General features: G+C 33.2%; 1 long non-coding RNA gene and 1 pseudogene across 5 annotated transcripts; one reads left to right on the top strand and one right to left on the bottom strand.

Annotated features, from left to right (window-relative positions):
• The first annotated feature begins 11,026 nt into the window (after positions 1-11,026).
• Positions 11,027-13,152, top strand: LOC149388522 (uncharacterized; annotated as a pseudogene).
• Positions 13,153-13,968: 816 nt separating this feature from the next.
• Positions 13,969-20,375, bottom strand: LOC149388523 (uncharacterized). Of its 5 annotated transcripts, none has more exons than XR_016301007.1 (8): positions 20,246-20,375; positions 19,950-20,078; positions 19,401-19,531; positions 15,989-16,068; positions 15,349-15,518; positions 14,989-15,038; positions 14,400-14,461; positions 13,969-14,327 (listed from the first exon to the last, which is right to left on the bottom strand). It is a non-coding gene; the product is annotated as an uncharacterized LOC149388523 (long non-coding RNA). The 5 variants fall into 5 exon arrangements; XR_016301009.1 differs by having other exon boundaries at positions 14,989-15,051; XR_016301010.1 differs by lacking the exon at positions 14,989-15,038.
• Between the last annotated feature and the right edge of the window lie 1,883 nt (positions 20,376-22,258).

A 22,258-nucleotide genomic window follows, 5' to 3' on the forward strand; every position in this document is an offset into this window, starting at 1 on the left:
TATAAAAATGTTCCTACTTAATTATTTGGATATTTTGGAAATTATTTTTAATATAACTATTATAATACACTTTTTCTTCTGATGATCTGTAAGACTTACATGCATAAATCAATCTATTTTGGTAGTTGGTCTCTGTGGCTGTAAAATTACTATGTGGTTCAATGCTTTCCACATGCTCTGTTTTATTGACAGCTCTTGAAGTTGAAAGTTGAAACACAAAACAAGAAATTCTATTACTTTGAATTTTATGTCATGCACGATATCAAAAAAATAAAAATAAAAATTAGCATGACATGAAATGTCCTTATACTTTTTTTGTTTTTTCCATGAGTTTATTTATTTTTTTTAATTTTTGGATTTTATTTTCTGTGTAATAAACTTTTCTCAACGTGTGATATTGTGCAAAGACCCAGCTACCCCAAAAAATAAAAAATATAATTTTCACGGACATACAATAAATTGATTACTTGGTCCTCTTACGTTCTTTCGCGGCTGCCTTAAAAGACCTTTATTGATAAGAATTTCATGCAGTCGGTAAATGGGAAACCTCTATATGAGCATTTCGAAAAAGAAGAAAATATCACAAAAACGAAAAAAAAAAAAAAAATGATATTCTTTTTTCCATCTCCAACTTTACTTAAAAAATTGCAGAACTATACTTATGAGAGCTCGCGATCTTCATCACTTCATGTTCACCAAGTAGCAAGGTTAGTAAACTTCATTAATTTACTTTATATTCAAGCTTTCTTAACAGATAGCTGATCAAATAAACCCAATATATATATATATATATATATATATATATATATATATATATATATATATATATATATATATATATATATATAATTCTGTAGATATTGTGTATCATGGAAGCGAAGAGAGGTTATTGTGGTGCTACTTTTGGCGTTATCTTTTCATTGGTCTTCATTAAACCTGGTTTACCGGTAGCGGGACGGGACGGAATCCCCGCTACCGGTATGAACAGTAACGGGACGGGACATCCCGTTAAGGCGGACGGACGGGACTCCCGTCCCGTTACTTTGACTAACGGGATCCGGTGATCCCGTTAGTCCCGCTATTTTTTTTTTTTATTTAATCTCGGCCGTTGGATCTTTGATCCAACGGCCCAAAAAAAAGAGCCGTTTTTTTTTTACCGTTTAAAAAAGAGCCGTTGCTTCATTTCGGCCGATTTTTTTTTTTTTTTTAACCCACTTATTTCTAAAATCTATAAATACCCCCCCCAATTCATTCATTTTCTTCACACCTTTCATTCACTCTCTCTCAAACTCTCTCAATTCTCTCAATTTCTCTCAACTCTCTCTCAATTTCAATCTCGAATTCTCTCAATTTCTCTCGTTTTTAGTCTCATACGCTTATATTTTATCATGGCATCTTCATCCCACAACCGAGGGGGTCGAAGGGGAAGAGCTTCCCGAGGTCAACAAATGCACCGTTTTGAAGAAAATTGGTTGCACTTATCTCAAAACGCCCCCGACCCAAACACCCAATACTCCTTCGATCCAAATTACGTTGCTCCTACTTTCCACCACTCGGATTTCACCGAAATTCCAAACACACAAATGCCATATTATCCTCAAATGGATCCCGAGCAAGCATATCAAGCACAAATACCGCCATCCGAAGTCGCTTTTCAAGAGTTTCAAGTGTTCGAGCAACATTATCGTGAATCCCAAAATCCAAATGAAGAAGAAGACGACGACGAAACCCAAGATCCAAATGAACAACATGATGACGAGGAGGAGGAAGATGAAGAAGAAGACGTCCCACCACCACCACCTCAGCCTCGAACTCAAGTTCCACGACCTCGACAACGTGAGCAACAAGAGGACACCCGACAAAGACGACAACGACGTGCCCGAGAAGAACAACAACAACAACAACCACCTCAACAACAACAACAACCACCGCAACAACAACAACAACAACCTCAACAAGCACAAGCACCACGACGTCGAGCGAGGTCTGTTTTCTGGACGTTCTTTGACGTCACTTCTTTTCCTCTGTCTGTATCATCGGAATCGTCTGTGTGGCAGCGAGAGTTCTGTTGGTCACTATATACATGAACGGAGAGTAAAAAATCTTTATTAAGGGACATCTAAAGTGATTTTTTTTCGCTATTTATTTATTAACCCTGTAGGAATCTAGCCAAATTTTGAAACATAGAATTTGTAATATAGTCATAGTTTAATTAATATATGATAAGTAGCCATAGCATGTTAGTTTTTACCCATATACTAATCATAATTGTTTATTTTATTTTAAGAAATTATAAAATAAATAAATAAAACATAATAAATTAAATCTCACAAATTAAGTAACTGCTTCCTATTTTAATAGATACAATTAATTATTACTCAAATTTATAAATAAATAAAAAATCGTGACTTTTCATTTACACAAAAAAAAATTGATTGAAGAAGATGAAGACGACTGGTAAAAGATATTAACAACTATTAACAGATATTAACGACTATTGTTAAGATGTAGCAAACGACAAGTAGTCTAATGCCAAACGACATTCACATTGCCTCAAGCTGTCATGGTGAGGTGGCTGAGTATATCCCAAAGGAATATACCTTTGTTACCGTTGTGTACTAGACAAGGACAACTACAGCTCATTATCCTTTCACAATTGTAATTTATATTTCTTGTAAATACCTGATTGGCTATTGTAAAACCCTAGCGCATGTTTCCTTACTCTATAAGAAGGAACAATTGTCCCAGCAATAAAGTTAAGCTGCTACACTTACTTGTTCTGTCTCTGTATCTTTTCTCTTTATGGTATCAGAGCTGAAATAGCAGCCTTTTACAGTAGCCTCATCAATGGCAGACCCAATGCCAGAAAACCCTGAAATTATGAACCCTGCTCCACAAAACCAACAAATAGCCATACCTTTACAGCCAGTTATAAACCCAGGAAACCAGATACTCACCATTCGCCTTTCAGATTCAAACTACCTTCTTTGGAGGCAGCAAGTCACTGCAGCTGCAAGAGGTCATGGCCTCACCGGCTATCTAACCGGAACAACCACCAAACCACCAGAAATCCTAAACAACCTCCCAAACCCAGCCTTTGACTTCTGGGATCGGCAAGACCAGTTGTTGGTATCCTGGCTCTTAGCCTCGATAAGTGAGGCTGTTTTGACCACCGTCGTTGGTCTAAACACCTCCAATGAAGTGTGGTCAGCCCTTGAGCAGGCCTTTGCAGGCGAATCCCGTGCCAAAATCCTGCAATACAAATTGCAGGTTCAAACCATGAAAAAAGGGTCACTGACCATGCGTGATTATCTAACCAAAATGAAATCGTGCATGGATTTTCTTGCTTCAGCAGGTCATAAACTAAAAGAAGAAGATCAAGTCTTACACATTCTGGCAGGACTCGGGAGCGAGTACGACCCAGTGGTTGTCCCCATCACCACACGGACCGAGCCATTCACCATCAACGATGTGGGAGCTCTGCTCTTAAGCTTTGAGGCAAGGCTTGACCGAAACCCAACAGCAACCAATGACACTTCTCTACCTAGTGTCAACCTGACTACACAAAGAAGGCCAACTTTTCCACGCTCCAACCAGTCCTACCAACCAAACAACAGCAGCAACAACTTCAACAGCCGTGGTGGTCGGGGCTCCAACAGAGGTAGAGGTCGCTTCAATCCAAATCGGAGCCTTCAATGCCAGATCTGTGGGAAGCAAGGGCATTCAGCTCAAAAATGCTTCAACAGATTCAACAGTTCCTACAACTACAACAACGACAACAGCAACTATCAAAGCAACAACAACAACAACAACAATGGAGGCTTCCAGGGTCACAACCCATCAGCCATGGCAGCGTTGTTCTCACCCAATGAGCAGCTGTCAGATGATTACTGGTACCCAGATTCAGGGGCCACAAATCATGTGACTAATGAGCTCACCAATCTCAACATGGCCACAGAATACAAAGGAAACAGTCAAGTTCATATTGGTAATGGTAAAGGGTTACTTATCTCTCACATTGGTTGTTCAGCTCTTTCCTCACATGAAAATACCCAAAATAAATTTCTCCTAAAAAATCTTCTCCATGTCCCTGCAATAAAAAAAAAATCTTATTAGCGTAGCACAATTTGCCAATGATAATAATGTGTTTTTTGAGTTTCATCCCTTTTATTGTGTTGTTAAGGATCGAGCAACGGGGCGAGCTCTTCTTCAAGGGCAGCTTAGAGGAGGCTTGTATCAACTCCATCTCTCACCTGTCCATCTTCTCAGAATCAGTAAGGTCAACAACAAAATAGTCCGAGGCAGTAATGTGTGTTCAAATTCAGTTTTAAATTCCCTAAAGGTCACTGAACCTAGTGTCAACATGGTTCATGAGACCACAGAGTCTGTACCTAGTGAGTCTAGCAATCAAAATGAGTCAAATGATGTAATCTCATGGCACCAACGTCTTGGTCATCCCACAATTAAAGTCATCAAAAAAATTGTCTCTCTTTGTCACTCCTTTTTCCCAACAAATAATGTTTGTGTTGCTTGTCAACAAGGGAAATCCCATAGACTACCTTATACCCACAGTGAAACCATTGTCAACAGCCCTCTTGATATCATTCATACCGACCTTTGGGGACCCTCGCCTATTATCTTCTAGAAATGGATACAAATACTATGTTAGCTTCATTGATGCTTTTACCCGGTACACATGGATCTACTTTCTCAAAAATAAATCTGAAGTTCACCAAATTTTCCTCAAGTTCAAAACAAAAGTGGAACTGCAGTTTAACAAAAAAATTAAAAAAGTGCAGTCGGATTGGGGGGGTGAGTATCGATCACTTACCACCTTCTTTCATGACCAAGGCATTGAACATCTTCTTTCATGTCCACATACTCCAGAACAGAACGGCGTGGCGGAGCGAAAGCACCGCCACATTGTGGAAACAGGGCTTACTTTACTTGCACAAGCCAGTATGCCACAACGCTTCTGGGATGATGCATTCTTCTCCGGTACATATCTCATAAACAGACTGCCTTCGAGTGTCATCAACTACATCAGTCCATACCAAAAGCTCTTCAACAGAAAACCCAACTACCATATGCTCAAAATCTTTGGTTGTGAGTGCTTCCCGTACCTGCGTCCATACAACAAACACAAATTAGAATTTCGATCCCAACCTTGCACTTTCATAGGTTATACACCACAACACAAAGGTTACAAATGCTTAGCTCGGGATGGAAGACTATACATCTCTAGGGATGTGACCTTCAACGAATCTGTTTTTCCTTTTGCTTTTTTGCCTCACAGGTCAACACCCTCAGATACTCACCGTGATACAGTCCTCTCTCAACAGCCCAAAACTCAGTACACTCGGAAACCACATCTTGTGCTGATATTTCCAATACACCTTCCACACCCTCTCATACCTCGCCTCACACTTTGCCTACATATCACACACCACAATCCCAAAATTCAGCCACACAACCTACACATATCACTGAGAATGAACAACCAATAATAGAGATGAATCAACCTTTTACTAATAATCAATCTGAATTTCAAAACCAACACCACATGGTCACTCGGGGAAAAGCAGGAATAAAAAAACCAAAGATTTTTGCTGTTGCTATTGATAAGATTGGCACTGACCTCTCTGAAACAGAACCCATGACGGTTGAATCAGCTCTCTCGGCTCCACAGTGGAAGGCAGCCATGATGTTTGAGCTTGCAGCTCTCAACAAAAACCAAACTTGGTCTCTCACAACACCACCTGTCGGACGAAAAGTCATTGGTTCAAGATGGGTGTTTAAAGTCAAAAGACATTCAGATGGATCAGTGGCACGATACAAGGCTCGGCTCGTTGCCAAAGGGTATGATCAAATCGCAGGCCTCGACTACAGTCACACGTTCTCACCTGTGGTCAAACCAGTCACCATACGAGTCATCCTCACTATTGCCCTTGCCAGAAGATGGAGGGTCGGTCAACTAGACATCAACAACGCCTTTTTAAATGGCGATCTCAATGAGGAAGTCTACATGTCACAGCCACCGGGTTTTGAGTCCCACTCCCAACAGCCTCTTGTTTGTCGCTTACACAAAGCCATCTACGGGTTGAAACAAGCTCCACGAGCTTGGTTCAACAAGTTGAGCACTACTCTATTGACATTTCGCTTCAAAGCATCACGAGCAGATACGTCCCTATTTGTTCGCTTCACACCAACCACAACAACGTACCTGCTGGTCTACGTTGATGATATAATCATCACCGGAAGTGATGATAAAGAGGTACAGCGACTCATACGAGTACTGAACCATGTGTTCTCACTAAAGGATCTCGGCGCCCTTAGTTATTTTTTGGGCGTAGAGGTTCAGTACTCGCCCGAGGGAATGCATCTTTCACAGCGACGCTACGTTACCGAGCTGCTTCAGCGAACCAAAATGCTTGATGCCAATCCTCTGCCAACGCCAATGCTCATCGGCCTCAGGCTATCTGCTCACGACGGTGATCCGGTTGAAGACGCCACGCTTTATCGCAGTGTAGTAGGTGCCCTACAGTATGCGACGATCACCAGACCTGAAATCAGCTTCAGCGTCAACAAGGTCAGTCAGTTTATGCACTCGCCGCTACAACCACACTGGAAAGCGGTAAAACGAATTCTGAGATACCTCAGAGGCACAATTCACTATGGATTGTTCCTTCATCGATCGCCATCGCTCACACTCTCTGGCTTCTCAGACTCGGATCACGCCACAGATATCAATGACAGAAGATCAACAAGTGGGTCGTGTATTTACCTCGGCAAGAACTTAGTCACATGGTCTTCAAAGAAGCAGCCGACCGTTTCCAGGTCATCGACGGAGGCAGAGTACCGGAGTTTGGCAGTAACTGCAGCAGAAATATTGTGGCTGAAATCACTCCTGCAAGAGCTCCGGGTCGAGAAGACACAAAGCCCCATCATCTGGTGCGATAATTTGGGCGCAGTCTTTCTCTCTGCAAACCCAATCCAAACCGCGCGCACAAAGCACATGGAATTGGATCTGTATTTTGTCCGTGAAAAGGTTCTTGAAAAGACTCTTCAAGTCAGACATCTTCCAAGTCAAGATCAAATAGCCGATATCCTCACAAAGCCACTCTCGCACCATTTCTTTAGCAATCTCAGGAACAAACTCGGAGTGATGCCATGGGGACAGCTCGAAGCAAGGGGGAGTGTTAAGATGTAGCAAACGACAAGTAGTCTAATGCCAAACGACATTCACATTGCCTCAAGCTGTCATGGTGAGGTGGCTGAGTATATCCCAAAGGAATATACCTTTGTTACCGTTGTGTACTAGACAAGGACAACTACAGCTCATTATCCTTTCACAATTGTAATTTATATTTCTTGTAAATACCTGATTGGCTATTGTAAAACCCTAGCGCATGTTTCCTTACTCTAAGAACAATTGTCCCAGCAATAAAGTTAAGCTGCTACACTTACTTGTTCTGTCTCTGTATCTTTTCTCTTTAACTATTAACTACACAATTTTGAATAGAAACCTATTAACATATTTTTTAACGATTATTAATTGCACAACTTCAAAAATCCAAAAACTCACAACCCTATTAACAGTTATTTTCAATTATTAACTAAACACGATTTAGAATAATAAAAAGTTCAGACTTGTTGTTGATGATCTTTGCGCGGCGCCTATCTTCGAACTCTAACCTCAGCCTCGATCTTCAATTGTGAGTACTACAATAAGCAATTAACGAAAACAACAAAGAAATCTTCAACGGAATCACAACATCTAAACCTTGCAGATAACATAAAAACCCCAAGCCGAACGCAAAATTTCAGTTCAAATTGGATGCAGTCAAAGGAATTTATAAGACTCATTCATTGAAATTAAGTTTGACCCATTCAAACCTGTACCATAATTATAGGAACAAATCCAACTCTTGATAATCAATACTTCAACAATCCTGAACCCTCAATCTCAGATTCAATTGAATAAGTCATCCTCATATTTCATCTATTTCAACGACTTAAAATATAAACCTAGCTTTTCTGAATCTCGAGTAGGAGAAAAATAATTTTGAGACTTACCTTGAGCAATTAAGTTTCGACACCCAGATCGACTACCACCACAACCTTTATACCCGAACCACGGCCCAAGAAGAAATAAATCGCCCGCAAGTGGATCTCCTGAGATTTTCATAAATAGACATCAATTACAGAATTTAAAACTGAAACATCATACATAAAAAAAAATATATAAAAATCTATTGCCAGTCGAATTTCCATTCACTGAAAAAATTGACGGAAACGATTAAGAAGTTTAGGGATTTTAAAGAGAGAAAGAATAATCAATATTACAAAAAAATAAAAAAAAAATAAAAAATTCAAATCTCCAACCTCCATTATTATGACTAATCCATCTCCTTCTTTCGATTTTTTTCTATCGATCGATGGTTGCAATTTTTTTCTCTTTAAGTCAGTTCATCTCTCTCTCTCTCTCTCTCATCAGATTTCATGCGGCCGTGAATGTGATGAAACCCTACGAAATGAAGAAAGGAAACATATATAGAAGGGTTTTCTAATTGGGCTTTTGTGTTTGATTAAATATTGGGCTTCAATTTCCATTTAATTTTGTGAATAAAAGATTATTGGGCTGATATTTTTTTTGCTTTATTTCCACAGGAAAATGACAAAAAGAAAACGACACGATTTTAAAACCCGTTTGGATAGTATTTCTCAACCAAACTCATCAGCTCCAACTGAATCTATAAGTGAAGAAGCATTTTTGATGAGAAATGTACGTATTAAACCGCATGGATTGCAAACAAGTTTTGATGATCAAGGGTTGGCATATTATCTTGACATTGGTGATAGCTCATATTCATGCCATCATTGCGGTGCTTTATTCTGGACACACTTGAATCCGTAGGTAAAAAAAACGTTTTAAAATTCAATCTATGCTGCAAAGATGGTAAGATAAAAATTCCTTTACAAAAAGACCCTCCACAATTATTAGAAAATTTGTTTCAGTATGACGGAGGACCGATAAGTACATTTTTCCGTCAAAACATAAGAATGCATATACGAGGAAAAATAGATAATAACACTACAAACTCTGATGGTCCATATATTTTCAAGATTAGTGGTCAAGTACATCACTTAATTGGCTCACTTCTACCAATGGATAATAACTCTCCCAAATTTGCACAATTATACATATACGATACTGATAATGAATTGCAAAATTTCTATTTTCAATCAGGATGATGAGGACAAAAATATGGTGTCAATTATTGCAGAACAGCTCATGCAAATGTTTGACAAACACAATAAATTAGTTCAATTATTCCGTTCAATAAGAGACAAATACAAAATCGATGATATTTCATCAATGAAATTAAGACTTATTGGACGAAGATCAACTGACGGCCCAGAATATGAATTGCCAACATCTAGAGACATAGGTGGTCTAATAGTCGGAGATATTGGTGATAACGAGTATAGTCGTGATATCATTATTGATTGTAAATCTAATGGTCTTCAAAGAGTATCTAAGTTGCATCCATCTTATATGGCTTTGCAATATCCTATTCTTTTTCCGTATGGAGAAGATGGACACATATCAAATCGAATTCTATGTAATAGAAATAGAAACTATCAATCAAAACGGACAAAAATTTCAATGAGAGAGTATTATTGTTATCAGTTACAAGAACGAGTAAATGAAAAAAAATTAATATTAAGATCCGGAAGATTGTTTCAACAATATATTGTCGATGCATATGCATGTGTTGAAGAAGAACGAATGGATTATATTAAGCGAAATCAAAAAAATTTAAGCTCGGAAATATATCAAGGAATTGTTGATGCAATCACAAGAGGAGATACAAATGCACAAGGAATAGGAAAGCGAATAATTTTACCATCCAATCATACTGGAAGTCCAAAATACATGATTCAAAACTATCAAGATGCAATGGCAATATGTAGACATTATGGAAATCCTGATTTATTTATAACATTCACGTGCAATCCAAAATGGCCTGAAATAAAACGAGCACTCGAAAAAATTAAAGGTCAACATTCTGAAGATCGACCTGATTTAATTAGTAGAATTTTTAAGATGAAATTAGAACAAATGCTAAGTTTTATTAAAAATGATAAGATATTTGGCGTCGTTATAGCAGGTTAGTATTTGTTATTTAATTTGTTGTTTTTCTTAATATTAAATTTCAAAATCTGATATTTTATTAATTTAATCTTTACCGCTGCAGATTTATACGTTGTTGAGTTTCAAAAAAGAGGTCTTCCACATGCCCATTTCTTATTTTGGTTAGACTCATCAAATAAATTTACTGAACCATCTAAAATTGACGAATTAATTTCTGCTGAAATACCTGATCCAACACGTAATCCAATTAAGTATAATGTTGTTGCAGAATTTATGATACATGGTCCATGTGGCATTGCTAAACCAAATGCTCCATGTATGAAAACAGCAAATTGTTCAAAACATTTTCCCAAACAATTTAGAGTGGAAACAACAATTGAGGAGAACGGTTTTGTTCAATATAAACGAAGAGATACAAATATTACCGTTGAAAGACATAGAGTCAGATTAGATCACAGATTTGTAGTACCTTATAATAAAGACTTATGTCTTAAATTTCAAGCTCATATAAATGTTGAGGTATGCTCTCAATCAATGCTAATTAAATATTTATTCAAATATTTAACTAAAGGCCCTGATAGAGTTCGAGTTGTAATCGAAGAAAATGTTGTTGTTGATAATACTGGAAGAATAAATTATCAAGAAGTGGATGAAGTAAAAGCATATTTAAATTGTCGATATATAACACCATACGAAGGTATTTGGAGATTATTTGAGTATCCAATACATCATCGAAATCCAGTTGTCCAAAGATTAACTGTTCATCTACCGTCAATGCAAAATATTACATTCAGATCAAACGATAAACTCGAAAATATTGTGAATAGACCTGGAATTACGCAAACAATGTTCACTGAATGGATGGAAATGAATAAACACGATCCAGATGCTAGAAAACTTAAATATTCTGAATTTCCAAAAAAATATGTCTGGAAATCAGATTATAAAAAATGGTATCCTCGGTGTAAAGGGCACACTATTGGTCGGACTTTTTACTTACATCCAAGTGCTGGAGAACTATATTACCTAAAGTTGTTATTAAATCATAAAAAAGGTGTTACTAGCTTCGAGGAATTACGTACCGTGAATAACATATTATATCCAACTAATCAAGCTGCATGTTATGCACTAGGTATATTAGGAGATGATAAAGAATGGGAAGAATCTATAATCGAAACTTCATTTTTCTCTTCGTCCTCTCAAATTCGAAACTTATTTGTTATTCTACTTTTATTTTGCAATGTCAGAGATCCAAATTCTTTGTTTGAAAAATGTTGGAAACTAATGACAGATGATGTGGTGTACAGAGCAAGAAAATTGTTTTACAATTCAAATTTTCAAATTCCTGAGACAGACTTGAAAATTTTTGTTCTATACGAATTAGAAAATCTCCTAAACGTGAATTCGTCGAGTCTATCACATTTCAATTTGCCTTTTCCGACTGATTCATTGGTTAATGATTTAAACAATAGACTTTTGAGAGAGGAATTAAACCATGATGTAAGTGCATTAAAAAAAGAAAATGAAGTGTTAGTAGAAAGTTTGAATCCTCAACAAAAATATATTTATGACGAAATTTTGCAAGCTTATCATGAAAAACTTAATAATACTTTTTTCATTTATGGACATGGTGGAACGGGAAAAACATATTTGTGGAATGCAATCATTACAAAAATAAGGTCAAATAGTGAAATTATTTTAGCGGTTGCGTCTTCAGGAATAGCTTCATTATTGCTGCCTAAAGGAAGAACAGCTCATTCAAGATTTCGAATACCTTTGTCGATAGATAAATTTTCTACATGTCACATAAAAAAAGGTACTCAATTATGTGCATTAATCGAAAAAAACTTCAATTATTTTATGGGATGAAGCACCAATGACTAATAAATATCGTTTTGAAGCATTGGACAAAACATTACAAGATCTAAAAAATAAGAACGAACCTTTTGGAGGCATGACAATCGTACTTGGTGGTGATTTTAGACAAATATTACCAATTATAACAAATGGATCAAAAGAAGATATTATTGATGCAACAATTACTAATTCCTACTTATGGTCACATTTTCGTGTATTACAATTATCATAAAATATGAGATTAAAACGCAATAACATCACTGAAGTTGAAAAACAAAATATTGAATATTTTTCAAATTGGGTATTGGATGTCGGAAATGGAACAGTTGAAAGAATTAAAGATCATGAAAATGAAGATGCTACATGGATTAAAATACCAGATCAATTTTTAATTCACTACGAATCAAATCCCATTGAATCTATTTCATCATTAATATATGATGATTTTTTAAATAATTACAATGATATAGCTTATTTTAAAGAAAGAGCTATCGTGTGTCCAACAAATAAAACAGTAGATAATATCAACAACCACATACTTTCTTTGGTCCCACAACAACTTAAGACTTATTATAGTTATGATAGCATATTATCCTCTACAGATAATATAGATGAACTAAATCTTTTGTATCCATCGGAATTTTTGAACACTCTTAATTTTAAAGGCATGCCACCTCACGAATTACATCTCAAAATTGGTACTCCTATTATGTTGTTAAGAAATTTAAATCAAGCTACATGTCTATGCAATGGAACTAGAATAATAATAACACAATTAACAGATAAAATAATTGAAGGTCGAATAATAAATTCAGATAATTATAATGAAAAAAGTATATATTCCACGTATTGAAATGACTTCTCATGAACCAAAATGGCCTTTCACAATTAAAAGAAGACAATTTCCAGTGAAAACATGCTATGCAATGACAATAAATAAAAGTCAAGGACAATCTTTGAAAAAAGTTAGTTTATTCTTAGATTCTGACATTTTTACTCATGGACAATTATATGTTGCATTGTCAAGAACAACATCGCCATATGGATTACATGTATTAATAACTGATGTTGTGAGAAAATATGACAATCATGTAAAAAATATTGTTTACAAAGAAATTTTACACAATTTAATTTAACATTTGATTACAAATCCACTGTTCAAATATCTACAAGTCTTATGATTATGAATTTGCAAACATATGGGTGAATCATGATATAAGAGCAGATCATATAATTACGACATTCGTAGATGAAAAAGGTAAGTAGTAATTCTACATTATTATAAATCACTAATTTTATAATGTCAATTTTTTTTATTCATTTATTGACATGTTACAATATTATGTTTTATTTTCAGGTACTTATTTAATATTTTCCACCAGAACACAGCAGAAAGATCAATCAAGGAATGATTAATTTCAATATCTTATTATTTTTTTGTATCTCATACTTACATCCAAGTATGTATTGTTTTTTTATTCATTTATTGACATGTTGCAATATTATGTTTGTATTATTCTACTTGATTATTAATGTCTTTTATATGTGTATTTTAAAATGTAAGGGGTCCATATGAAATATGTATATTTTATTAATTCTATTATAGTTTTTGCATTCAGTGATTCTTACTCTATACCCTTTCATTCATCTTATTTTAATGGGTTGATTATTTTATATAATAAAAATTTTGATTCTAAGTTTATAATATTAAGACATATCTTTAAACGAGGTAAAAAAACATCTCTAAAATCAAATTTTTTCTCTATAATGAGTCATTTTAAATCAACATTTAAACAACGAACATGTTATTAATGTTTAAAAAAAGTAGTTTTAAGTAATTCATATATTTATAAATATTTAGTATCATATTTGTTTTCAGAAAATATAATGAAACACTTCAAACAATCGTTTAACATCAATAACATCATGCAGCAGCAGTGTCATTACTACAATACTTGACATTCTGATTGAAATATTATGAATTTACAGATTTGCCACTGAACAACAATTGTATATTTTAACTTCTGGGTTAAAAGAAACAGCTAATATATACAATATTTTTTTGAAAAAAAACGACATCAATATAATACATAATTTTTCTAGAAAATGACTGTTCAAGATTTTTCTAGAAAACGACATTTCAAGATTTTTCTAGAAAACGACATTTCAAGATTTTTCTCGAAAACGACATTTCAAGAATTTTCTCGAAAACGACATCTACAACTATAAATATGAGATATTACAACAGTTTATCATCTGTCTTCATAAAATCTGCAACCTTCCTTCTGATTGACTTCCCCCATTTAGCACGCTGCACACAGATTAAATTAGTAATCACCTCTTCATCTGGGTAAGTTTATTAAAAAAGACACTGTTAAATTACCTTTAGTTTATTTTTTCCAGCTCTCCTTTTAAAAACCCAGATTTCACATATTCAAAAATCTCCTATCAATCATCCAGAATTTAGATTGAATATAAACACTCATATTCAACTCAGATAAGAATAATCAACTTATATAATCATTCAACTCATATTCTTATTTATATTCACAATTTAAAAAAGTAACAAACGATCCGGACTCTATTTTTCTGATACAATCTAATCACTACCCAAAAAAGCAAAGGCTCATAAACAGATGAATTTATTAAAGAGAAACTGACCTAGAAGAGCAAAAAGCAGGAAGCATTCCATATTCAAAAATCTCCTATCAATCATCCAGAATTTAGATTGAATATAAACTCATATTCAACTCAGATAAGAATAATCAACTTATATAATCATTCAACTCATATTCTTATTTATATTCACAACATAAATAATCAACTTATATAATCATTCAACTCATATTCTTATTTATATTCACAACATAAAAAAGTAACAAACGATCCAGACTCAATTTTTCTGATACAATCTAATCACTACCCAAAAAAGCAAGGGCTCATAAACAGATGAATTTATTAAAGAGACTGACCTAGAAGAGCCAAAAGCAGGAAGCATACCAATCTCGCTCATCGCGATAAGCTGAAAGCAGTCACTACTCATCTTAGCCATACTAATACTAATAGATATAACCAAAGTTTATTACTAATTTAAATCGAAACACATTCAAGAAAAAATAAATCACCACTGAATCCTAAAACGAGATAAACCCCTAAAATTTGTTCTTTAAAAAATAAAATAATAATCAAAGTTAATCACCATCAAAATCGAAAACAGGATAAAACCCTAAAATACAAATCAGACAGGATGATTTTTTATTTTGAACCAAACTAATAAATACAAATCAGAATGAAAAAATCAAGAAAAATAAACTCCTAAAATTTGTTCTTACCTTAATATAATCGCTTGGCCATCTCCTTCTTTCTCTTTTGCCATCTCCTTCTTTCTATTTTTTTTTTCAGTTGATCGATCTTCTCTTTTACTCTTTCGGATCGCTTTTTCTTCCAGATTTCCAGCTCTTAATATTTGAATCTTCTCTGATCAGGTATGTCTCCACTCCATCTGTTTAATTTTCTTCTGTCAAACTCATAGTTGTTGCAAGTATTCTTTTATCAAACTGCTTAGCTTGCCTAATCTATATATAATAATATTTTTGTTATTTGATAGTTGATACCAAACAAATATCAGAAATAATCACAATTTAAAATCAAACATTTTGCAGTCAACTATAAACAGAAAGTAAATTAAGCATTACAGTTTGAAATATTTCTAGAAAACTAAAACATTACAAAATTAAAGATTGAATGTTGAAGTTTATTTGACCCTCTTAAATTATCACATCAGATATTAATCTAATGAAAATAAAGTGTAGAGCTGCCATATATACGCGACGGTCAACGAAAAGAAAACGACAACATTTAAATTTTTCATAAAAAGAATGTTATCAATTATTTGATAACTCATTAACAATAACAAAAAATTTAAATTATCACATCAGAGATTAATCTAATGAAAATAATCTATTGACTCACCAACGATGTGGGGGAAAAAAAACTTCATGATGCTCATCGATGTGAGAAAACCTTAATCTTCCCCGGACAGCTTCGTGAAGCTGAATAAAGACCCATAAACAAAAAAATCTGATATGTATATTAAAATATTAACACACAATATTAACAAATATTTTTTAATTTTTGAATAAATGTATATAAAAATTTCAGAAAATGGCAACCACTATTAGAGAATTGAAGGCAAAGCAAAGATGCAATTTTATCCGAGTAAGAGTCTGTAGAATGTGGGGAAATCATAATATGAAGACGGGCACACTTATTTCCTTAGATTTCCTATTGGTTGATGAAAATGTAAGTACTAATTTTAATAAATATGTTCAGGTTTTATAAATCATAGATATTTCTAATGTTTCATGTTTTAAAATTTTGTTAGGACGATGCGATACATGCTGTAATACGAGGTCGAGATGCGAACATTATCATGTCTAAAATTAAAATTGGCAATGTCTATGACATCAAAAATTTCTTAGTGGACGTATGCAAGCCTAATTATAAGGTTATTCCAAATGACTTGATGATACATTTTGCGAAAGCCACTTCATTCGTAGTTGTTGATGGTAATACTAAAATACCACACCATCGATTTTATTTTGCTACCTTTAACGAATTACAACAACGAATAGACAATGTTCAGCTACTGTCAGGTACTACTTCAACACTTTGGAAACACAACAATTTGCAATCTAATTTTTTTATATAGCATTAATCTAAATTAAAAAAATGTAGATGTCGTTGGAGTTCTGACCTGTGTTGAGGAATTAGAGAGGACCGCTATTAGAAACACCGTCACATCTCGGCGAAATATAATCATCAAGACTACTGAGTATGTTACTTGTATCCATATTTATTTTTATAGCTTATAAATTTATTTCGAAATAATATATATATATATATATATATATATATATATATATATATATATTTTTAAGAAATGTGGAGTTACAAGTGACACTTTGGGGATATAAAGCAGATCAATTTGATGACAACATCCTCAAAACACTTGAAAGCCCAGTTATTGCAGTTTTCACATCTCTCTTAGTAAAAAAATATTTAGGTCAGTACTAAATTTATATTTTAAATATTTTATTATTGATTTTATAATTTTGTAGTGTAATTTTATAAAATTTCATTACTTCAAATTCAGGCAAACCATGTCTTTCAAGTACTGCATCTACACTTTTTTACTTCGACCCTCACATGCCTGATCTTGAAGATTTGAAGAAAAGGTTAAACAAATATACAACATATATATATACATATATTTTTTATTCCAATTCTAACTGAATACCTTAATCATTAAAATATCTAAAAATATTATTTTTTTTCTAATCAGATTTATGAATGAAGTTGAAACAATTAACTTTGTCGAAGCTGGTCATGCAAGTCAGCGTTAAAAGAAAAACGAAATGATTGAGAACAGAAAGACCATAGCCGAGTTGCTCAAAATAAAAGAAAACAACAAGGTTAGAATCGTTTTCAAATTATTTCATTATCATAAATTTAAATTATACATGTATTACACATGACGATTTTTTTTCAGCAGGACACTAGATACACAGTCAGAGCAGCAATTGTTGATATTTGTCAAAGAGATGGATGGCATTACTTTGCATGTCCAAAATGCAAATCAACATTGTTAGCAGCTGAAGACTCATGGTGGTGTACAAACGATGGTTACCTAGAAGAACGGCCTATACCATGGTAATGACAATCATATATATTATTAATTTATTACTTTTATCATATATGAACATACAACCTTAGTAGTTTAGATATTATCTATATATATAAAAAATGTTATATTTAACTTGAATTTAATATTTAGGTACAAGTTAAACACCATAATAGAGGATGAGACAGGGAGGATGAGGGTGATGTTTTTTGGTCAGGTTGTAGAAAACATGGTCAATCAATCATGCGCTATGTTACGTGAAAACCACGCGCACGATAACAAGCAAAAAATCCCAGACGCAATTATTGATATTATAGGAAAATATGTCATATTCCAAATTGCTTTTGAGAACAAAGGAGCGAACACAAAAGCGATTGGAAAAAAGATGTTTCACGATGTATCAACTGAAGATTCCAACGACTTATCTTACCGTAACTTCTCACAAACTCCATATTCAGAAATCCATGTTGAAAGGTAATAACTTTGAAATACTATAAGCAAATTTCTGTAACAATGTACAAATTCTTAATATATGATTGCACACTGTTAATATGCAGCTCGAACGATTCACGCAAACGCACATCATCCAGGTAATTCATATTTCTATTTTAAATGAAAAAAATTATCGTTCGCATTTTGATTGTCAAAATGAATTTGCTTTTTTTATTTTTTATAATTTATCTTCTTCCTTTTTTTTTTCTTTTTTTTGCAGTTTCAAAGAAATCAACAAGAAAGGGAAATCGAAGGATGATTAATTTCAAAATATGCGTTTCACCTTTTTTAAATATTTTGAATGAACACCAAAAAAAATTTATGGGCTGTAATAATTTTTTGATTTTTTTGGAACTTTTATTTTGATCTTTTGGTGTATGACATGTCTCTAATGTAATATGAACTATAACTAATCTTATATTATTAATTTACATGCCAAAAAGTTTATTGCGTTATTCTGAACAAAACTCATTTCATTGTATGTATAACTACTGAAAAAAAGACTATTCACTTCTCTCTGCCTCTGTTTCACAGATCTCTAAAATAATTTGTACCACTTTACCACATCAATATCACATATATATATATATATATATATATTCTATATAAAGTTCATATGTCCATCGGATTAACATGATCACACTATAAACATAGATAATTGAATCAAAACCATGTAACATTGATGTAACAGAAAAAAAGCTCAAATCTACATCAGATGACAATTTCAAAATAAAACTAGAGTACAAAGTTTAAAATTTGTTTACCTTTGATGTTTGTTATTCTTTTCCCCTCATTCTCATTTCACCTATGAGTCTGGATTATTTTCTTCTCTTATTCTCGGTAGTATATCAATCAGCAAAGAAAACCAAACACACCAAACCATTCAGAAAATTGCATTATACTTTTCCAGGAAAAAAAACAGACTCCAATAAATGGTTATAAAAAACTTAAACTATCATCTTAATCAACCAATCAAACAACGAAGTCATATAGAAAAAAAGAATGAAATGGAGGCTCAATGTAAACATTTTTCCATCATCACACACACGAAAAATAATTTATAGTTTGGTTAACCACTATCACATATTCAAGCGCAAATACTATTTGAAAGCGCTTGAATATGGCTTTTTTAACCACTATCACATCAAATACTAAAGAAATCACAAAATAAAAATAAAATTAATTCATAGCAGGAACATATAAACGAACCTGACAGACTTCCAAATTGATTGAGATCTGGATAATTTGGATCTTCTTGATTAACACTTCCACTTCCAAACACTCCATTTTCCTTCCAACTGATCAATGACACTCCTTTGGTCATATAATGCTTCTCAAACCTGTAATTGTCAGTTATTTCTATTAGAAGATTATTCAACAGAGCAGAAAAATTGACTTATTTGTAACAAATCCAAAGAATGGATAATGAATTTCACGTTTCTAAAATCACACCATAACTCATATTTATTCTCATTCAACTTAACCTCACTCTAAACTTTTCTTATAGTCTAAACGTCACTCTAAAAAATTTTAAAAAAATCCATTTTTTTTTCTGTGGTTTCTTACCGTCTCTTCTACAGAATTAGGTGAACAAACGAAGCTAGAGAATCACGAAAAATGTCTAAAAAATCTTTGATCAGAAGTTTTCAAATTTAATACACAACTCAAGATAATTTTAACCAAAACCTTTGATTAAACAACAGAGGGACAGGTAAAAAGAGAATAGATCGAAAAAAAACTTGATTAAGAAGACATTACCGAAAATCCGAACAGATCGAGGAGCTTCGAAGCCGAAAAGAAAAACAGCCGAAGCGCAGAGTAAACAGTACGCGATTGAGAGGTCAACGAAAGCCGAGACTAGCTCCGTGAATGTCCATGAATTTATAGCTTCGCATCAAACAAGAAAGAAAAAATAAATCACAGGTCAGTATTTCAATGCGTTTCTCATTATAAATCACAGTGCAACACATACACGAAACGAATTTAGTAAAATAGGAAATCAGCAGAAACTAAATTGATAAAGAAGCAAACAAATGAGAGGAAGAAAATCTTACCTTATCCAATTAACCGAATACAAACGCGTCAACTGAAAAAGCCCAGCATAAAACCTAATCAGCGAGAGAGAGAGAGAGAGAGAGAGAGAGAGATTTTATGCGACTCTTATGAAAATCTAAGAAAGTAAACTGAAAAAAAAAGCCAAGACAACCTAATCGGCATTGTGAGAGAGAGAGAGAGAGAGAGAGAGAGAGAGAGAGAGATCAGATATTTTATATTTTATGCGGTTCTACAATGATGAAAAACCCTAAGGAAAAGGAAAGTATATACATACGGGCTTTATAATTTGGGCTTCTGTTTTTTGCTTAATATTGCTTAATATTGGGCTTTCAATTCCGTTTAATTAGTAGTAGGTTTTTTTATTTGAGTATGTATTAATGGGAGCAATGTTATTTTATGGATTCAAGAAAGTACTTTTTTCCACTGACAGTAAAAAAAAAAAAAAAAAATTACTTCAAAAGGAGCTCATTTTCATTGGAATTAATTAAGTAATAGGTTCCATATATATATTTGGGTCAAGCGGCTAAATGGCCAAATAGAACTTAAGGATTTGCAAAATAGTCAAAGTTTATCAAGTATAAGCAAAATAGCCAAGCTGCGATTATTAATCCAGGCAGGATTAAATTTAATCCACACAAAATATCGGGATTAAATTTAATCCAGGCAGGATTAATTTAGTCCAGGGATGAGAGTAATGGCTATTTTGGTTAACCTAATGAAACTATGGCTATTTTGCAAAAGCCATAGTTTGAATTGGCTAGTTCATGCCATTTTTCCTATATATTTTTATGTCACAGATAAATAATATATAGTTTCACTATTTGAATACATATATTTATAGTTCATTCAACTATATGTTTATTATTGATATTAATTAATTTAATATATTCATGTATAAATTTATAAATTATGTTGGTCTCATTATTAAATAATATATTATTCGCATGTGTGAATACGTACATATAAATATATTCTATTTCTTCCAACTACATATTTATTATTGCAGTTCATTAATTTATATTTACCAAAATCTATACATAATAAATTTTGTATATGTTTTACTATCATAGATAAATAATATTTAATTTTCAAATTTCAGTACATATATAATACTTTGAATATGATAATCTATAAAATACCTTATTTTTTAATAGAAAGAAATTTGTGGATTTTTTTAAGATGAACATAGTTTTTTATTTATAAGATTAGCTTATATATAATTTAAATCTTTTTGTAATTTTTTTTAATGTCATGTTTGTCATCACAAAAAAATAAATTATTTAGATAATTAATTATTAATAACACATTAAGCATCCCGCAACAACGTGCGGGCTATTCCGCTTGTATATATATATATATATATATATATAGATAGATAATGTTAATGAAGGAAAATATAACACTCCTCAGTTATTGTGAGGGACTATATGTAGAGTCCAGAGCTTCTTCATGGACTTGAAAAAACTCTTGTATGCAGTTTAGAAAGTAATAAGTTTCTTCATGGACGTAGAGCTGAGAGAGAGAGAGAGAGAGAGAGAGAGAGAGAGAGAGAGAGAGAGAGAGAGACGTGTTATGAGTTGATGAGTGTTCAGAGGTCTACATCTACTTGTTTATATTTATAAATTATTCAATTTGTTAAAAGTTACACCGTATATACAACACATTATTTGCAGTCCACAAAATATGGAGAGATTAACGGGTAAAAGTACTTACAAGTTAAAACCAGTCATGCTATGAGTAGTCAATACTCAATAGTCTTTTCTTTTGATGTCTTTAGAAAGAGAGTGAATAATTGAACTCAGAGTGAATCTTGTTTCCAATGTGTGTATTTTATTTATTTATTTACTTTGCAGATAGCTTTACCAGTTTACAGTACGTGAGAAGCAATAGTTCCCATGTGTTGTTTGAAAGTTTGAAATTAATAGCCAGCTGTCTTTATTTATTTTATTATTATTTATTTATCGGTAATCGGAAAGCTTTAAAGAAAGGTAAAAATAAAAGTAAGGGTACAA

This window comes from Urtica dioica, chromosome 8 (assembly GCF_054948205.1).
Source record: "Urtica dioica subsp. dioica isolate 48M chromosome 8, U.dioica_male_clone48M_v1_H2, whole genome shotgun sequence".
NCBI classification, from domain to species: Eukaryota; Viridiplantae; Streptophyta; class Magnoliopsida; order Rosales; family Urticaceae; genus Urtica; species Urtica dioica.